This window comes from Motacilla alba, chromosome 3 (assembly GCF_015832195.1).
Source record: "Motacilla alba alba isolate MOTALB_02 chromosome 3, Motacilla_alba_V1.0_pri, whole genome shotgun sequence".
Lineage (NCBI taxonomy): Eukaryota > Metazoa > Chordata > Aves > Passeriformes > Motacillidae > Motacilla > Motacilla alba.
The window spans coordinates 69807323-69822594 of NC_052018.1; positions in this window are offsets into that span (position 1 = coordinate 69807323).

A 15272-nucleotide genomic window follows, 5' to 3' on the forward strand; every position below is an offset into this window, starting at 1 on the left:
GCTACCCAGAGAGCTGTCTGTACACACATGCGTGCCCACTGGCATGCACAGCCATAGCTGTTTGTATTGTGTGGTTCAAATTTTGTCCTTCCTTACATAAATTCATGGAGATTTGAGAAGCAAGCCTTGCTCTATGGGACAGGGTGTGAACTGAAGCACCTTCTGGAAGACAGACAGCAGTGTAATCCTTTCATTCAACCATGTCTGCAGCTGCTTTTTATAAACTTGGCATAAATACATACTCAGTGAAGCCAGGCCTGTGTAGCTGGAAAATATTTTCCACCATCCAAAAAAACCAGAAGATTGGAAAAAGAGCCCAGAAATTGTGCATAACATGGAATGGCCTCGCTTGTGGTTTTTTTCCATGACTTCCTCAGCTCATTTTTCTGCTGCCAATTTTAGAAGCCCATAAGTCATACTTGTTAAACTTTCTCAGTTAAAATGTAACTCTAAGAACAAAGTCATATGATACGTTGCAGCCAAATAATCCTTCCAGAGCCTCTGACTGGAGAAAAGCTACCCCGATCTGGCCAGCTCGCAAAGCCGCGTGGGCTCCTGTCCCAGGAGAGGCAGGGCTGAGGGGCAGGTTCACAGCCCGGGGCTCAGCTCTGCTGCCCGCATGGGTGATGGCTTCCCAGTGGACTTCAGCAACGTCTCCCTGCTTTTGCCAGGGCCGTCAGGCAAAAATTTCAGCTCCTCCTCTAGGAGGACTTCAGGCAAGCGGCTGAGCAGAGGAAGCAGCGAGGGGAGACAGCACAGAGGGTTTGGCGGTGGAGGAAGGTGCTGCTGCGGTCAGGGTGAAGGAGCTGAGGGGTGAGAAAACAGCAGGTTGCCAAAAGCGAAAGTGAATTTGCTGGAGGGTTTCAAGAAAGGACATCCTCATTCTCATTCAGTGCCTTTTAAAGTGTTGAATCAATATGGAAGTACATTCATGCCAGGAGCGATACGTTTGCCAGTTTTGCTCTATTTTATCGGGTGATTTTCCTTACTCCGCGCCCCAGATGATTGTTTTGAAGTGCCATCCTTTGTCCAGGGTCTGCTCTGAGCCCTTGCAAAGACAAGATGCCCAGTCACTGCTGGGAGGATCATTCTAAATTTACCCTTGGCAGTAGCCAAGAGCGGGATCTGGCTGATGGCCGTGCCGGCAGCGGAGCTCCAGCCCGCCTGCGCTGGCAGTCCCAGCCCGGGCCCCAGTGACCTGCTGCCGGCTTGGGAAGGCAGGGAGTCCCGGTATCCCGAGGGCTGCCTGGGGAGCCTCTGTGCCCACAGCGTGCATGGCCGGCAGGGTGCGAGGGACTGGAGCCGGCAGAGGACAGGCAGGTGAGAGGAGCGAGTGGAACTGTGAGGGGCTTCAAAAGCTCAGAGTTCCAGCCCTGCCTCACCCTTCTCCTGGGGGCGGGGCAGCATGAAAAATCTCCCTCTGGAGGAAAAAAAAAAAAAAGAAAAGAAAATGCTTATGTCTTCCTCTCTAAATACCAGCTTTTGAGTTTGGTTTTGGCCCTCGATGGAAACTGGGAGAGTGTCTGGAGGAAGTCGGGGGAATCACGCTGCTGCGCAGCGGCTGCCGGGAGCGGTGGGCCCCAGAGACCGCCTTTCTGCGGCAGGGCGGAACGCCCTCGCGAAGCCTGTGTGGTCTTCACGGGAAGGGAGGAACTGAGCAAACCCACTGGAAATCGGCAAGGGTGTTGTAATGTTTTTTGGACAGCCTGTTTCAAAAAAACAGCGACTGCCTCTCTCTCTCTCTCTCTCTCTCACTCTCTCTCTCTCCCTCTCTCCACCGGCCCCCCGCCCCCCCTCCCCTGGCAGCCGCTTCCCGTGCCATGACATTGAGGGAGGTGGTGGTGACTGATGTAACCGCGGCCAGGGAGAGTCTCTTGCCCAATGTGCAGAGGCTGGACGATGGCCAGAGAAATTTGCTAAGGCTGGGTTTTCTCACAACGGGCTCCCTGTGTCTGTGCACATACCTGTAACTGGGCCAGGTGCTTGGCACGGCTGCCTCCCCAGCCGAGTACACGAGGTGGCAGAGCTACTCAAGCCAGGAGGAGGGGAAGAAGGAGAAAAGGAAGAAAATGTTGTTCTTTTCCCACATGAATGCAGACCCAATAACATACCTAGGCGCTCATTGTTTGTGTCACCATGTTGTAATTAATAACACTGTCTGTTCGCTGAGGCCAGCTGTTCTTTGTGCTCAGGGCTGGAGCGTGGGAGATCGTGAGGAGAGGCCTAGCAGTTTTTCTGCTGGATCACCACCTTTAAGTTATTGTGACAGATCTTTAAAAGGATGTCTTTGTATGAACTGGAATATAATGCTCAGCTGGGCTCTTAAATTCTGGCTCTGTTGAGAAAAGAGATCCGTTCATATCGATTGTCATTTTGTATGCAGTTCAGGCACCGACTTGTAGAAAATCTGGGCCAAGAGAGATATCATTAGGTATTTATGGGGGTTTGGTTGGCTCAGCAGTCAGTTTTTCCATTGTCATGCCGTGACAGTAGTGCATTACATACACCCTCAGGAGACATCCTTCTGCTACCACAACAATAAAGGACTTTTTTTCTTTTTCTGACTCATCTTCAGCTTGAAAAAAAAAATGCCAGCCACCACCAGTAAATATAATTAGCAACATGCAGATACACTTTAGGTAGCTTTCAGAGCCCATTGGGATAGTTCCTGTTAAAATACAGTCTCATCACTGCTTATCCATGGACCTCCAGCTGCATTCCTGATTATACTTAGATGTTTTAACATAGCCTGGTGATGTTGTAGGCTGAGGAGCCATTTCTAGTTTGGACAAAGAGGAGGACGATATTTAATGCTGGGATCATCTTTCATGCACACGCAGGAGCTTTGGCCAGACTCACGAGGCAGGGGAGTACAAATGGCTGTGCTGTGCCGGATGCGAGGTCTGCTTAGCTCTTTATCCTGCCTCTGACAGGGGCCAGCAGCAGATGCTGCGGGAAGGAGGACAAGAAGCAGAGCAAGTCTAGACTAATTCTGCCCCAGTGTACCCTCTTGGCTCCCTGCATAAGTATTCCCATTCACCAAAGCACAGGGAAAGAGGAAACTACTTCCTTGGGCCTGTTCCCCAGCCTCTTCAGGTCCCTGCTGTGCTGTGGCCCGTGTTTGTTTTGCTTCCCAGATATGGTTTCGGGTGGGATGGATTCATTTTGGATCCACTTGGTCACGTGGGGATTTCTGGGTTAAATGTGTCCTGGCCCCCTCAGTATTTCCCTTATGTAAGCGGGATGGAGCTGGGAGCAGGTGGCACACAGCTGGGCTCTGCTGTCTGCCAGGTGGGTGAAGTCTGTGCCTTCCCAGTTAGGGACTGCTGCCTGTCGCATTTGGGCCATTGGAGCACTGCAAAGCCAGGACCCAGTCCCATGTTTCACCTTGGGGTGAGGGCTGGCACCAGTCACATGACTCTGAGCATGCCAACTGGGAGATTATATGGCTTTGCCTATTTATTTATTTATTTCAGCCTCTGACTAAGATGGGGGAGTATTTGTATGGAGCCACTCCTCCCAGAAATTGCTGTTTATATTTCAGTCTCCTGAGCAGAGTCATATCTGAAGTGCTCATAGCCCAGCAGTGGCATGTGGGCTCTGCTGGCATGTCCTCACATAACCTGGCATTCAGGCTGCTGGACAGAGTGTGGGCTGGCTGTTTGCTCATCCCAAGCGCAAATGAGCAGAAGTTTTCCTCTGTGTTCCTGATTGCTGAGCTCAGAGGGGTGGAGGAGAAGAAGAGCAAGCTTCCCTCTGAAAAGTGGCCAAGGATTGAGTAGGGCCAAACGTGGGGTTACACTGAGAAAAATGAGACAGTGTCGGAGGGGTGGTGGCCCTATAGCCGCAGATAATATAGCAGAGCTCACCAGTGCGGCATGTGTTCAGCACAGTCACTTGTAACGCTGCTGTGTGTGTAAGCAAGTGAGTACCTGCTGCCATGTGATCAAAAGGAGAGATGCTTTTAGAAACAGGCAAGGGTGGTGTGAAAAAACGAGTCAGCTGAAGCATCCTTAGCTTGTAGGACACCTGTAGGCTAGTAGGCACAAATGAAACTGTGCACAGAAACTCCTCAAAGATCAAGCTGGTGTTTACTTCTCTTATCTCTACCAAATTCCACCTGTGTAAGCCACTTATTTCTTTGGGATCTCATCTATTCAAGATGCTGGTTGTAGACACACCTAACCTCTGGCAGAAGGGCAGAGCCAGCTCAGACAACTTGGAGGGAAAATGGTTTCCCAAAGCAAGGGTCTTTGCCCCTATGGCAAGGCAGAGGTCAATACAATGAATTAGCCAAGAAGAATTTAAAGCCTAGGGCTTTAAAACAGCACTTGACTCGGTGACTAGCAAAATAATGGTATATGGGGAAATAGGATTTTGTATTCTTGAGCCAAGGGAAGTTTGGTGAATCCTGTTCCCATATGTAATCAGTTGCTAAAACAAGTCTTCTGGAAATGCTAAAGCCTGTCTCTTCCCCCCTCCTTGCCCTATAGCAATGTAATAGCACAACTTCATCTGAGTTTTGTGATACATGAGTAATCCTGCCTCCAAGGCTGTCTGGGACTTCTGCACTACATCCTTGCTCCAGCTTGTAACTCAGTACAGTATTTTACAATGTCTGGGACAGAGATAATTTCTTCTGTGTAGTGTGCTGTGGTATGTTCATTGGGCACAGTGCTGTCTATGAGGTGAGAAAAGGGGCAAGACTCCTCTTGGGCCATCGATATTGGGCATTTTCTGGTTTAGCACTTCCTAATTCTTCAATTAGTCCCCTGATCAGCTAATGACTGAGGTCAGGCCTGTTAGCCTTTGGTCAGCAAACTAAAACCTGGGGTTTTTGTCCTGAGCCGAGTTTGTAAACAAGGCATAGACCCAAAATTTTAAGCTGTCATGGCAAAGGCTAGAAAATGGGAAGAAACCAATGCCAGCTCAAGTGAAGTGTATGCTGCGAGTGGTGCTCTCATTTCCAGCAGGGAGGACTTTGACATTCCAAACCAGCAGTACAGCCATGGCAGTGCAGCAGAAACTCTCCAGAGAAAGATTACTGTGGAAATTTGCCTTGTGTTGGTGGTACCTCCTGGCCAGGGCCCAGCAGCTGTGGGACTGCAGGGAAGGTTTGTGTGGTGCTTGCTCATGTATTCAGTGAAGGATCTGCAGGTTCCAGGCTGCCCTCCTGTTTGTGAGCTCCTTAATCTGTCTTCAGTGATAACTGGGGGAGAGGTAAAGCAGCTTTCCAGCCATGTCAAGCTTTTTTTTTTTTTTTTTTTTTTTTTTTTTTCCCTTCAGTGAATAAAGACCTAGATATTAGTGGTTTTCAGAGATGCTGAGTGAGACAGATTTGGTCTTGGGAACACCTGTGCAAAGATGGGGTATTCCCAAGGAGGTAACTGTGTGAAACTGGTGTAAATGAGGCCAGGATCATGGGGTTCTGTTCTCCAAATATGAATTTTATATTGAGGTCAGTGGGAGGCAAAGGTGTGTCAATCTTTGTGTGGATGGGGGTTTTTGCCACTGCTTGAGCACAATGAAGATCCTGGGGGAAGCATTTATGAGTCAGTTGACTACCTGCACCTTGCCTGATTTATGTCCCTCTGGCTTGTGCTGACGCACAGCCGGACATTGTCAGCTTTCTTGGCATCTAGATCACTGCTGCCATGTGGTTAAAATGTGCAGAGTGTCTTTTAGAGAGAAGGAATAGGAAGAGGAAGCTGCTGTGTGAGACTTAGTTTGCTTTATTGAATCGTGCTGGGCTTGGTTTGGTAATTCCCACTCTCTAGGCCCAGAGTTTCAGTGGTTTCATATTTCAGCACAGCACAGCATTAGTAAGTCCATTCTTCCAGGAAGGTCAGACTTACTTTCAATCCATCCCTCCCCTTCTCCCTGGGAGACTAAGGCGGTCTAACATCAACAAGGGTTCAGGGTGCAGTCTGAGCAGTAGGAAGCACTTTTGCTTCCTGTCAGTTTCTTGTCCTTCTGCAAACAGGCAGGGACATCTGTCTCCTTTCCCCATGTAACCACTGAAGTGTCCAGCTGCTCCTATGAGAGCTCAGCTGCATGTACCTCAAATGGAAGCCGAGGCCAATTGTGAGTGCTTGCAATCTCCCAGCTCTGGCCCTTGGCATAGTTTTCTCTCTGGCCTCACCAGCTCAGGAGGAGTCCCATTGAGTCATGATAAATTTGAAGGATGTGCTTTTACTGACAGTGACTAAGGAAAATTTGTTGTGGCAGATGACAGTGCATATTTGTCTTAAAGATGCTCTGTGGTACTGAAGGACAATTACTGAAATTAATAAATAAATATAGCAAAATAAAATTCAGGAAAGGAAACAGCTCAAGAGGAAAGTTACAGACTTAGCCATCAGCCTGGTTTCATTTATTTTGCGCTGGGTGACAGTCGCAAGTTCAGAATTTAGTGACATTCAAACCTGTCTCTACAGGTGAAGGGACACAAAATGGGATCTAATTTGTTCTTCACGGGGCATCACTTTCTGGTGTTCTTTTTTTATTATTTTTATTTGGCAAGAAAGTACAGGTAATTTATGTCAATGTCGTCAAAGAGACATTCTTGTTACTCACAACTGTGACCTTGTATCCAACTCAAAGAGTTATAGCGGGTAACCAGTGAGATGCTCAGCTTACATCCACAGGGCAGATTTTCCAAGCAGCAGCTATGCTGGCAGGGCTACTTGCCATGCTGTCCAGCCACACTGGTGCCAAGTGATTCTGGGAAAATGTGGGCAGTGACGCCATAGACCAGTAACGATGGAGGTGGATTCCTGGAAGAAGCCTTCTGAGAGCAGCAGCCCCTGGTACAGCATACTGCGGGATGCACTACTTTAGGGACAACTGAAATGTGGGAGAAGGGGTCAGTCAGTCACACTGGCACGCTGCAGTGTCCTATCCACACAGCAGGCAGCAACCTTACTGAACCGGTCACGGAAAATGGGCTGCTTGGCCAGGAGGAAACAGCTTAGACATCACAGCTTTCATTCAGAATTAGCTGTGAGCTGGCCAGGAGCTGGCCAGGCATAAATTGTTTGGGGTTTGTTCTGCCAGCTGCGTTACCAGCAAGGCCAAAACTGTCTGAGGAACAAGGCTCAGGTTCACATGCTTAAACCATACCTGTCATAAGGTTGCTAAACTTTTCCCTAGGGCTGGTACTACACTATTTACTGTATTGGCATGCTGTCTTTTCTGTTCAACTGCTGCATGATTGTACTATAGCACGTGCTGTTGATAAGGACTAAAGCTCAGATCAAGCTGTGTAAAGAGGTAACTGTGGCCTTGATCTCTGCATGATGAAACCAGAGTAAATTACTGGATGCTGAATGAGTAATTCCCTGTTTATTTCAGTTTAAGCAAGCTTAGAATCTGTCTTCAGATAATGTTATTTCTCTAATTCAACTGGTCATATTTATAAATTCATGTAATGGTCAAAATGATCCAATAAATGCCAGCACACAATCCTAGCACCTGCAAAACATTGAATGTATATATTGGCACTTTTCTTGTTTGCTGACTGCAGGACAAATAGGTTTCATATTGGGACATCCAGGTTTGTTTCAGCAGCTGGATGCATGACAAAGCCATGTTATAATCTGGGTACTGATTACGGGTTTGCAACATGTTGCCTCAGCATGTGGTGAATTTGGATGTGTAGATAGATCAACTTTTTAGTGACCTATGGCTTGATTTCAGCATGGAAAAGGTTGTCAGCATATTTGTGCTAATTAAGGAAACGGCATGGGAAACTCCTTTCCACTGCAGATACAGCCAGAGCTCAGGAAGTGTCATTGCTCCTCAATATTTTTGTAACAGCCAGTTTGTCTTGACATAGAGAAACAGCTTTGTGTCTTGTATTTCTAAGCTGCACTGAAGCTTGTTTGGTTCTTGCCCAAGTCTTCTGTTTTAACCTGCTTCTGGAGGATAGATTGAATGGTTAGGTCACAAACACTTTAGGAGAGTGTTTCAGCTGTATTTGGGGCCAGTAGTGCAGGCTTAGATTCTCTGCCTTGATTGAGTTTATTTGTAATGTTGACAGTAACTGAGCACCAAGAAATAAACACAAGTTTGTGCTCACGCTTTGCCGGCATAACTTTCTTGCTGCTGAAAATAATACTTTTGCCCAACGCTAACTTTTTTCTTTCATTCAGACATTGTTCTGGATATGTTATGCTACTCTTAACACATACATTCCCATGTTCGTGTTCCTGAGAAGGCAGGCTGAAATGTTGCCAACTCTATTAAGTTCTTTCTGTTACACTAAGTCAGCTGCTGTGATTTTACCTTTGCTCTTGGTCAAAGGATACACTCTATTAACTTTTTGTTCTTTTTTTTTTTTAAACATAAGAAATAGCATTACAAGGGTTTGTTCCCTGGGCCTACATTTCCTCCTACTTCAGTAACAAAACCAGCACATTACTTTTGTTGTTAATAAGATAGGTACACCTAGAAGGCCTTGATATTTGGGCTGTGGATTCCCAAGGAATTCACAACTCAAACACAAAGGGCAAACAAAAATGGAAGAAATAAGTGCCTTTATTTGCATTTATGAATAGGGAACTGAAGTAACCACAATTAAAGGGGCACTTAATTCTTTCTTAGTGAAAGGCCAAAGGAAGAAATCTTCCAGTGAGGCTGTAAGTAGACCCAGGACCAGCAGATCTCTGTTCTGCAGATGGCTCTGGACTCAGTTCTGCTCACAGGCCTCAGCAATGCTCAGTCAAGCAACAGCCATATGTCCACGTGCCCGCCTGCCTGAGCTCTGGCCAGCAGCCCAGCCCTTCACTAGGTCAGCACGGTGCTCCTGTTCCCAGTGCAAGGTGCTCCCGGAGCTTCTGGCCTTCTGCCCTCTGTGCTTTAGTAACAATTCTTGCTGAATTGACTCCTGCAGCAAGAGGTTGTAGTGGCTGCTTGTATTGAGCATTGAAGGCCTCCAGAACAGCAGCTTCCATAACTGGGGATCATGGCAGACCTTCCCCACGTGCCAGTCCACGGGAGAGTTTCACAGCTCTTACAAGTTGAAGGTGGAGTCAGCTGTAAGCTGACTTACCTTCCTTGGCATTTTGAAGTCTGGTGAAACATGATGCATAATGACACTTATTCTGCCTTTGCAAGTAGGAGACTGCCTTTAAGCCAAAGCGTCTCATCGGCAAACCTCACCTCAATGCAGAGTGCTTATTCAGATGTAACCACGAAAATGAGGGCTGGCTAAATAATGCCTCTGACTGAAAGGATCCACTGAAGCTCATTATAATGATCTTAATGACTTCCAATTCAGCTGTGTCTGTGATATCAGAGTGCAAAGGTAATTATGGAAGTGCTAAATACTATTATTATTTGATATTAGTGACAGGGTGGAGGTGAGACCTGGTGAACCCTGCTCCCATCTAGCCTAGAGAGGAATGAGGGTTGCCCCTTCCCTCCACCCCTCTCAAGGCCTGCAAAGGAAGAACTATGCAGGCAGGGTGGAGCCAGGACTCTGCTCTCTCTTCCAGTTGCAGCAACCTTGACTCTTACTTTGCCTTCATCGTGTCAGGAGGTGGCTTCTTTACACGTGCAACAAACTGAGAGAAAGGAGATATTGTCTCTATACCACCCTTCTTGCCTCCATCTTGTCAGCAAAGGAAGCAAACATGCCTTCTCTCTCTCCTACACTAGTTTTGCTGGTCTTTCCCTCAGTTTACTCTGTCTTTCCAGTGGCTCTCTGCTATTACCTGATGTTGCTGGATTTTCCCATTGTTTTTATTTCTTAACTGTGGTTTGGGTGGGGCTTCAGCAGCACAAGTGCTCCTTGGCTTGTATGGGATTTCTCCTTCCTCTATGTTGGCAGCTCAGACTCTGAGGACTAGGAGGGGGGTGTTCAAGCCCGGCTTTGTAGGGATGTCACACCAGATGACCTCCTGAGGTCCCTGTCAGCTTCAATTATTCTGTGTTTTGGAGGACTTGTCTTGCTACTGACATAGCTCTAGCCCATGAAAGTGCTAACCCTTTGACCCTTGAGGAGTTTTTAAGGAAACAGTGATAACTTACATGGTTAACAATTAGCTACCTGACTTTTGTGCCCAACAGACTACGTGATCTGTGGGAACCCTCTGTGCTAGCAGGGTCTGCACGGAAAGCTGCACCCAGCCTTGCCAGCCCTCCTGGGCCACAGGTGAAACAGTGAGAGCACATTCAATTAGCTGTGTTCACTGACCACGCCAGCCTGCGCCAGGAGAAACCTGTGCGGTGGTGGTGAGTCAGACTCAGATGGTTACTTGACCCAAAGGAAGGCTCGATGATACACTGAGGCTGGGACACACCAGCAGTGATTATACGATGATTCACTGCCTGTGCTCTGCCATTCAAAACATCCTCTGTGTTGCACAGGCAGGGCCATTCACAGAGGCTGCAATGAGGAAGTTATGTTTGCACCTTTAGCTGCCACCTTCTCGCTGAACCTTTCAGCAGCTGCCTGCGGTGTGGCGCTGGTCTCCCTCTGGGCAGGCTGGCACGGGGAAGGTGTGCTGGCAGGGACAGCTCTCTGATGTGCCAGGTGACTTCAGCTGGGCATTTCCTGCCAGTAATGCCCAACCTCACCCTCAGAAGGTTTGGCCAAAGTGTAGTGCAGCCAGGCATCCCAGTGTCCCCCAACACCATCCTGTGCAGCGTGAAAGCACATCACTGGACTTTAATGCTAAACTGAGAGGCAGGTGGGAACTCTAAGCCTTTTAATACTCTGCATTCCAGCCCATAATTTGCACATCATTATTCAAAACTCTTGTAAATTCTTTGCAGAGCTGTTCCCATTTCCATTTTCCCTGCTGTCAGAAATGTGCACCTCACACAGCCCCGACTGCTTCTGTGTTTCTTTTATAGAGGGGCACATAGTCTGCTGTCTACACTTCCCTTCTTCCTGTTCCACCCACCTTTTTGTCTTTCACTCTTCCTCTCCTCTCCTCCAGATCCTCTCCTGACAGATGCGTGCACTCATATGGTTTTACAAAAATGGTCTGAGTGTACTGACTACGTCTATCTCGTTCTGCTAAATGCTTCCAAAAGTGCTGATACTACTGCATACACAGCAGGGAAGTCCTCAGAGCTTGGGAAGCACCATTTTTTCCTGACCCAGGAACTGATACTGCTTGTGACAGTTTGCTGGCCACTGTTAAGATCTGAGGCACAGAAAGTTTGCTCATGCTGGCTGAGATTCACAAACGTGTTGGGGCTAATAACGTGCATGGTTTGTATTGTGCTTTCCCTGAAGCTAAGTTAAGCAACATATGAGGCATTACTCAGAGCTCCTAAACCTCGTGTTTTGCCAGTGTCAAAGTTGCAAACAGTATGACAACTCTGACGTTTTCTCTGTAAAGGCCAAGGTCCAGCAGAGTTGTGTTCCACTCTCTTAGTCTTACAGTTAGTTCTGCCTGGACTTTTGTCAAATTTTAGTCTTCAGCTGTCACGCATTCTTACCAGCTCTCCTATAAGTCTAAATAACTCCTATAAGTCTAAAGAACTCTCTCTGGAAAAGAATCTATGCGATTAATTTAGTCCTTCCTTCCTGTGAATGAACTGTCTTCAAGTTGTTTTTCAAATGTATTTTACATGCAATAGTATTATTTGTGTCCCATCTAAGTGTTAGCTGGCCAGGGCTTCTCTGTGTGCTCTTGAATGTAACTGTGGTTTTAAGTACCCTCCGCTGGTTATTCATAGCACCCATTTAGTCATTTAACAAACATGGTATTAGTTCTGCTCCCTAAGTGGATGACTAATACTCTTATAAATAGGAGGAATGTGATCTGAAAGGTCACGTGAATGTTCCCAGTGTGAACATATCCCCAAACTATGAGACTTCTCATTCCAGGATCATGCTTGCAAAAAAGAAAACACTCGTTATTGGGAAGAAGGAAAAGGATTCAAAACCCATTCAAGCAATTTCTCTGCTTTAACTCAAACAATTTGCAATTGTTTGTAGAGTTTTGCATTGCAAAAGGTTTTTGCAATGTTTGCTTTTCTCTGCAATCTCTCCTGACCTGTCTGGGAACATACAAATTAGGGCAGTCCTGATCTCTGTCCTGTGCCAGCGCCCTCCCTTGGAACACAACAAGACCTGAATGTTTCTTAAGAAAATATAAAAAACTTATTTTTACTTTCTTCCTAATCTCTTTCACATCTCTTTGGAAAGCAAGACAGCGCCTAACGCTGGATTGCAAAGATGAGAGTGCGCAGTACAGGTGTCTGCACTGCCTGTAAACTCTCAGCTTTCCTCAGCTCAGTTCTGTGAAGAGATATTGTGCCACCCAGGCAGGGGTGGAGGAATGAGAGGTTCTTGCTAATGCAACCTCCCAAGAGGTCATGTTTCTCTGATGGAAGATGCAGGAGAGAAAATGCAGGAGATCAGCTATGCAGGCACCTTTGTATTTTCATTTTTATCAAACGAAAACAGAATCACTGACTACTGCTGCTCTCCTGCCCCTGCAAGGTTTGGTTTATATTCGCAGGAATACAATGCTAAGGAAGGGAGGACTGGTGGCCTCAGGACATCCAGCTTCATTTCATGGTTGTGCCAGACTTGCTGAGGGTATGTCTGTAGCAAATGCTTAGCCCAAGTTTGAGCCCAGTCTAAGTTCAGGCACTGCCTATTTGGGCAATTAAAGTCCTTGGCTGATCTGCAGCACTCCCTTGGTCAAGTCTGAGGCCCTCCTTGGCTGGAGCAGTGAGGGAAGATGCATCAGGCTGGGGCTGGGGCTGGGTCTGGGGCAGGAGAGCCTTGCAGAGGCCACATGCCAGGGGTTGGGCTGCTGCTGCTGCCATTATGATGCCAGCCAGTGAGGCACCTTTTCTGCTTGCCTGCGGTGTGAAGTCAAAATGAAGCCCTTCCAGTGGAGAAACAGGCAGCCATGGCATCATCTTTCTCCCTGACTACAAGTCAGGCATGCCCAGGTGCTCGCCTGGTGGGATTTGGTAGGGTGGAGCATAGCAGGATGAGATGCTCCTGGGGACAGGCTCAGCTCCCAGTTGGGATATGGCACTGGATGCATCACCTCTGCTCTGCTCAGCTTCATCAGTGTCAGATGTGATGGTTTAAAGCAGCTGTAGCCAAAGTCAGTTGACACTGCACTGGAAAAAAGTAGGGGAAGAAGACCAGCACAGCTGGCTCAAAGGTGTGTCCTGATGACCAAAGACAGGACCAAAGAGGCACAGGCTTGTGTGGCATGGGCCATGTCTGTGCTAATAAACCAGGCAGCAGCTGTGTTTTGCTTTGTGGCTAACAGTCTGGCCCTGGTGTGACAGATGTTTAAACCCTTTTGCCCTCCAAAACCAACTGGTCACATACAGGCTACCTATTGGGAACAATCCTACATACTGGGAACAATCCTGGGCTGTGCTAACTCCTGGACTGTGCTTGGGAACAGTTTGGTAGAGCACTGTTTGGCCTGGGCCAAAACTGTACCCGGGACCACACCAAGAGCTTGGGGGTGGATGGTTGAGCTCCCCCACTTGTGCCCTGATTCACTGGCTTGATTTTCTGCTCTAGATGCTGCCAGTCTGGCTGGTGTCAGGCACGTTACCTAATGAATGACATAAGAAGGAAAAGACTTCCAGTTTAATTTCTAGCCTTTGTCATTCCATGCCCCCTCTCACATGGGGGTAAGAGTGCATCCTTACCTACAGGCTAAGGAAGACTGACACATTTGGAGACATTGGGAAAGGGAGGTGTGGTGGCAGTCTAAATTCAGGACAGTGGTTTATAGAAATTTGATTCACCAAAGAGTTGGGTGTGTGGTAGGCATGCTATGAAGATTGTATTCTCCATTCACAGATGTATTGTAATTTTGTCCATAGTTATTATACAGTTACAGAAATGCATTGGCATTAAAGTATCTGGCCTAAAAGCAGTCAGCTGTGTCCTATAGTCTCCTCCTGCCAGCCTTTGTCTTGACTTTAGGTTGCAGATTAGAAAGGACAGCTGAGGATCTGGGTCTCCCCAAGCATTCTATACCTAGTCAAGGAGTCCTAGAGATTTGTTAGACTGTACATGATGTTTCTTTCTAAACACACAACGTTTCCTGACTTCAGCAGTCTGAGTCTTGATTTCAGTGGAAGATAGTTTACATAAACGATTTTTGCTGGAAAGTACACATGCAGTTCTTATAAAGCAGTGTGCGTGTCTGCATGTGCCTGTACTGAAATAACAGGGCAAAGGTGACTGCTGTTTATTATTTACCTGCTGGCTGAGATATATCTGCCTGCCTTAGGGACTCCTGCCACTTGTCTCTCAGATTTTGTTCCTAGGAAACATTTCGGTTTGAAGAACTGTGTTTGAGGGTGCTCTACTATGGCTAGGAGGGCTGAGTAAAAACTGAAACCATTTAAACTGAAATCAGATGTTCCACACAGGTTACTTTAGGTGTGCCAATATTTGTTTGCTCGTGGGTGCATCTGAATTTCTCTTCTTCCTTGGTCAGCAGCAGAAACATTTTTCTTATTGATGTCAAGTAGATGGTAGTGGTGGGGGCAGGACATGTTTGTGGCTAGTGGCCAGCTGACAATGATAAAAACACAGAAGAAGATGGGAAGAAAGGAATGAATAGTGTAATTACACCTGATAAGGATCAACATGACACTACATGTGATATATACGCATTAGAAACCTACACACATAAACACATAAAACATTCAAGACATGGAATCAGGTTCTTCCACACAGCAGCTATAATTACACAAAGGAACTAAAAGGGATTTTTTAATACTGTGGTGCTGGCAGTCAGAGCCTCCCCTCTGACTGTCTGGGAGCAGACTGTGTTAAGTTTGAGCAGAATAAATGGTCCTTTTGTAGGCAGCATGGCAGACACCTGTGCAGCACCTCACTGCTGCCTGGGTGCCAGGCATCATGACTAGACAAAAGCAAACCTAATTACAGCAGACCTTGAGCAAGATCCTCGGAGGTGACTGTTGGAAAAATGCACCTACATGTTCCAGGTAGATTTTTTTTCACTTCTGTTCAAATCTTGCTCTCAGTACTTGGACAAAGACAGACCTGGTTTTGCACATTGCGGGGCAGCTGCAATTCTGACAAGCAGACATTTTGCAAAGGAGAAAGGAGAAGCACCTACCCTATTCCTGAGCTCCTGTCTCTCTCCTGGGGTCCAAGAATACCAGAAAGCAAGCCTCCAAAGCTTTCTCCTTTTCCACTGAGGCACAACAGAACAAAACATAATTTCTGAGTTGGAAAGGACCCACAGGAATCATTGAGTTTAACTCCTAAGTGAATGGCCCCTATAGAGGAT